Genomic DNA, 5,525 nt, shown 5'->3' on the forward strand with positions numbered 1-5,525 from the left:
CTTCTATAGACTTCTTAGTATCTTGGTAGTCCCTTTGAACCTGCTTCACGTATTCTATGCTTTCTCTGTTTTCTCCATCAAACAATTCTCCCCTTTTTTTCTGTTCTTCCATTCCACCACCTGTTTTTTCTTGGGTGGTACTTAGCATTTCTCTAACTATTCTGCATACTTCTATCTTCAGGTCATTGATAACTTCATTCCTGAATTGGTCTATGAGGCTCTCTATATGGTGCCTTATGTGTATTGGTGCGGTGTCTGCTATTGCCTGTTTCTCAGAATTGGGGGCCGAGGAGCCTTTCTTGTTGCTGCCTCTTCCCATGCTGCCTCTTCTTCTCTGTTCCTTATATATGCAAGCTTATATAAGAGGCCCAGCTTCTCTCCCAGTCAGCCACAGCCTGATCGAATTGCGCCAGTTAGTTGTTCCCGCTCACCGCTGCGCACCAGGGAGTTACGGACCAGGCAGCCTACGCGTCTCCCCTCCCGGCCACCGTCAGGCTCTGGGATCTGGGTTGGGACAGTCTACCAGGTCCGCCGGCAGCGTCACGCAGGCCAGGCACTTTTCACCAATTCCGCCCGAGAGGGGGATGTGTGGCTGGAGTCGGCCACCGCGCCCTGCTCCCGCAGGACTGCTCGGGCCCAGAAAGTCCTCTGCTGGAGTCAAACTGTGGTAGAGTGTCAGTTTCTCTCACTCACCTCGCCACAAGTCAGTGCACGCCTCCCTGCCGTTCGCAGATTGCCATTCTCAGAGCTTCTGCGCGTCTCTCTCCTTGCCGAGCCGCTGTAGAGGCAGCCAGCCGCCGCGCGGCGGGAAACCCAAATCGCGGCTTACAATGGCGCGGTTCCAGCCTCCACACCGAGTCTTTTCTGTTCCTGTTTTAGCACCAGGACTGCATTCCAAGTTGGCTTCTCTCAGCCCAGTTCGTTCCTGAGTCAGCAGAGCATATCTCCACCTGCTTATGTCTCCTTAGTCCGCACCATTCCTGGCTTCTGAGCCAAGTCTTTCAGAGAGCCTCCGGTAGTTGCTGTTATCTGTCCGCCATGTTCTCCCGGAAGTCGCATGTGTAAATATTTGATTTGTCTCTCTAGTGTAAAAAACTGAAAGAGTAATAAGATCTGAAATGTACAATAGATATTGTAAAAATGAAAGAGAAAAAAAGTTCTCAAAAGGAAAGAGCAACTTTGATGGGAGAAAGGAGAAAAAAAGAGAAAAGATTATATGTATATGGTACACAGATGAATTTGTGTATATATGTATTATACAAGATAGATAACTATATTAGTAATTTTTGTAAGTTCATCAAAAAGAATAGTTGTGTTTTCTTTTTTATTTTTATTTTTTTATTTAAAGAGAAAAAACAAAACAAAACAGTAAAAGGGTACAAGTAATACAGAATTTCAAGAAAAAAATGTACAGTAAGAAATCACTAGTTAATAGATCACATATTGTCATCTTAGAAATAGTTGTTCAAATTACAAAATTAAAGCATACAAAGTAGACTTTCAAACAGTGAGATTGCAAACAGTTCTGTTCAATGATCCAACAAAAATTTAGTAATATGGTTTTCTATCTTACACACTTAAATATACATGCAGTTATATCCTTTAGATCACTTTCTTTTCCTCTCTTTTTTACAATAACAATTACACATTTTGGGTTTTATTACTCCCACAGTTCTTAATACTTTTTTTTTGAAGAGAATAAAACCAAATGTGACAAAGCAAAACAAAGTCAGTTAGAACAGAAGGATGGACATAGTACATGATACAAAAATAGAATACCAGGTGATCAACAATGGTTACCATTATGCCTCTTGCTATCTTAAAAAGAGTTGCCTATATCATCAGGTATAATAGAATTGAACAAAACAGTACAGAACAAAACAAATAAAACCTAAACATCGGAGACCTTACAGGACTTCAAAAGAAGATAATAGTCAAACCATAATGGGCATCACAGTGAATCTTATTGCCTTCAAAGTGGTTGCCTATACCCTCAAGCTTGATACTATCAAAAAAACCAGAATAGAGTAAAATAAATCAAAACAAGATGGGGAGAGCAATGCAGGGGATCAAATCAGGTTAACAGGAAAACAAAAAAGTTACTATTATATCCTGCTATTTTTAATGTATCTTTCCCTTAATTAAAAAATAATAAAAATAAATAAATAAATTTTTTTAAAAAAGGAAAAAAGGGGAAGATTGAGATAAAAGAGGACGTAACAACAAAACAACACAGGTCAGAACAGAACAATTTAAGCATCATAGTGTTTCACCACTAGATAACCTGACATAATAGTAGTTACCATAGTGTCTCTTCTCCTTGAAATATTTGAGTATAACTTCGTATACTATAGCTCAAACATATCAAGACAGTGTGAAAACATTCCAGAGAATGAAAGTATTACAGGGTATTTAGAACTAGCTAACAGAAAATGAACAACGGTTTCTATATTATCTCTTTGCCTATAAAAATTTTTGTTTATACTATCACATATATTAAAATACAATAAGATATAACATGTTAAAAACCAATGGAAACAGACGAACAACAGCTTGATGGGACTTCAAGACAAGATGATATTAAATCAGCACTAGCTATTATGATGTCTGTTTTCTTCAAAATAGCTATTCGTACTATCACAGACAATAAAATCAAACAACCCAGATTAAAAGCATTCCAATTAATGAATGAAAACATTATATGGCTTCAAACCAATATAATTGGGAATCATGATTAACACATACTTTTATGTATTCTTATTGTTTCTTATACTAGGGAAACTATTCGATATTTATAAATGTGAGTTTGATTTATTTCACTTATGAGTATGGTCTCAAGCTGTGCCCATTTATTTATAAATATCTCAATGTGATCCTTCTTTATAGCTGAGTAGTACTCCATTGTATAAAAATACCACAACTTTTTTATCCATTCCTCAGTTGATGGACACGTAGGTTGTTTCCAAGATCTGGCTATTACAAATTGTGCTTCTATAAACATGGGTGCGCATATATCACTGTGGTACGATGCTTTCAGTTCTTTTGGGAATATGCCTGGAAGTGGAATAACTGGGTCAAATGGGACTTCCAATTCCAGCTTTCTAAGAAATCTCCAGACTGACCTCCACAATGGTTGCACCAGTCTACACTAATAGCTGTGTTTTCATTGTTGATTGTTTGATCATCTTTTGATGCCTAAATCTTGTCATCTGGATAACTAATTTTAAGATAACAATATGCAGTATATTAATTAGTATTAATTTCCTCCAATTTTTGAAAAAAGTTCTGTATCATTTTTATTCTTTGTTTTGTTTTTAAAATTAAAAATACACCTTCCCTTACTCCATGGGCTTCCTGCCAGGACAGGTACTGTGACACATTGTGGAAATTAGGGTGTATCCATCCTCATTGAAACTTCTGGGGCGCGGCACTTTGGCCAGCCCAGGGCAGGGTAGAAAGTGCATATTTCAGCCTTGTGCTCCCTTGTGGATCCTGAACACTTGAGGACAGAGCCATTGCTGGCACAGAGCCCAAGGGAAGGCACAGGTAGCTGCAGGCCATCTAGCCAAAGAATCAGCGGGTATAAGGCAGACCATTCCCAGGCCTCCAGCAGGCCACGCTGGGAGCGGTTTGCCTTGGGAGACAGAGGGTCATCTCCAGGCCAGGAAGGACAGGCCTCCTTTCCTCCTCCATGCCAGGGACATCCTTAGGAAGCCCCTCACAGGGAGCCCCAGGCCAGTCCAGAATCCTGATCTAACTTTTCACTTTTGAGACCAAGTCTCGCTGTGTTGTCCAGGCTGGTCTTGATCTCCTGGCTCAAGCAATCCTCCTGTCCCAGTCTCCTTGTCTGGTAACTGGGACTGTGGGCATATCCCACCCAGGGGCTCCATTCTCCAAGGCCTGCATTTTACTTTGTCACTTGATTTGTGGGACATCTTCTGTCTCCTATCAGCCTGGAAATAACTTAAACTGAGGGCAGGAGGGTGGGGAGAGTAGCTCGTGGCATCAAGGGCCTGTGCTGGACATTCTTGCATGATGGCAGTTTGGCAGACATTTGTTGAGGCCTTCATTGCTGTAGGGATGGTCCTGAACATAGCAGCTCAGCTACTTCACTAAGGCTCTTGAGGGGTGGGGGAAGATTTCATCACCACCACAAGTGGGGGCCTGACTAGAGTAGATGGCTTACAAGCCCAAGGCGCTGAGGACAGTGTGCGTGCACGGGTGTGTGCATGTGACCTTGAAGCATCTTTAGACACCAGAAGAGAGACATCTTCTCTATCACTTGTCTGCTCAATATCCTTTCTTGGAGGGATGAGAAACAACCCAAGTGTCCAGAGCTTTTGCACTGAACTACATCTCCAGCCCTTTTTAATTTTGAGACAGGGTGTTACTAAGTTGACAGGGCTGAACTCAAAACTTGTGATCCTCTTCCCTCAGCCTCCAAGAGTACCTGGCTAAGGCATGAGGCAAATAAAAAATTAATTCTCCCTAGTGCAAAAGAGGGAAAGTGTCCTCTTCATTTTCTTAAGTATATCTATGTTACAGAATGTGTAAATTCCTGCTCTGTCCCTGTAGGATGTGTGCCTGTTAGAAAGTGGAATGAACTTCTCACCTGTTTTACAGCCCAGGCATTGTTCCCAAGGCCCCAGAAGCCGTCGCTGCAGGCAGACACCCAACAAGGCAGGACCTGCCTCAGTCCTCGGAGGGCAGGAGCCTCACCTGGTTGCAAAGTGCCCAGCCCATCATTAAGATACGAGCTGACATTCCCTGTGAGCAAAGATAATTAGCTGACACCGACTCCAGTGAAGTTCAGGACTACGGTGCAGTCTAGCCACTTTGTGTGAGGTCTAGTTACTGCTGGGGAACATGTATGTGGCAGGTTGCCTGGTGTACAAGGAGGGCAATTTCTGCCGTTGCAGTCTCCTCACCAATCAGGGACGTGTGCTGTAGTCTGGTTTAATGCTTATTTATAGCAAAAGTTTCCTTTCTCTCCTACTTTTTCTCAAAGTCTTCTGGATTAGCAGGAGGTCTAATTCTTAATTTTTCTCACAGAGCCTTCAAATGGATGAACAAAATTAGCATTTCCACTGCCAGAACAAAGACCAAAAACGTCTCTTCATTTTCAGGGAATGAAAAGTGCAGGTGCACAATAGCTTACTGTTTCTCTAAAATGAGATGTAAGAAGGAACCCAGTATTTTCATTTGCTTTTATTTGCATAATCTGTGACAGAGTAAGGGCTTTAAAACCTGCTGTGTGCGCAAGCATGCATGTAGGTGCTTATTTGCTGAGACCAACTGGGAAGACACCATTTTGTGTTTCCTGAGTTTTTTAAAGATGTGACACCATTAACGAGTCACGGTAGGCTATGAGAGGTGTGTGGTGGCTGAAGCAGGCCACCAGAACAAACCATGCAGGGAAGAAGCCAGGGGCCAGCCCACTCACTTCCCAGCTCGGCCTTGACTGGACAATGATTATATTGACACATTTTTTGGATTCAAATGAACTTCTCTTTGAAGGCCGAGTG

This window comes from Cavia porcellus, unplaced genomic scaffold (genome assembly GCF_034190915.1).
Source record: "Cavia porcellus strain 051 isolate PalLab524CR breed Dunkin Hartley unplaced genomic scaffold, mCavPor4.1 scaffold_5, whole genome shotgun sequence".
In the NCBI taxonomy this organism is placed as follows: Eukaryota; Metazoa; Chordata; class Mammalia; order Rodentia; family Caviidae; genus Cavia; species Cavia porcellus.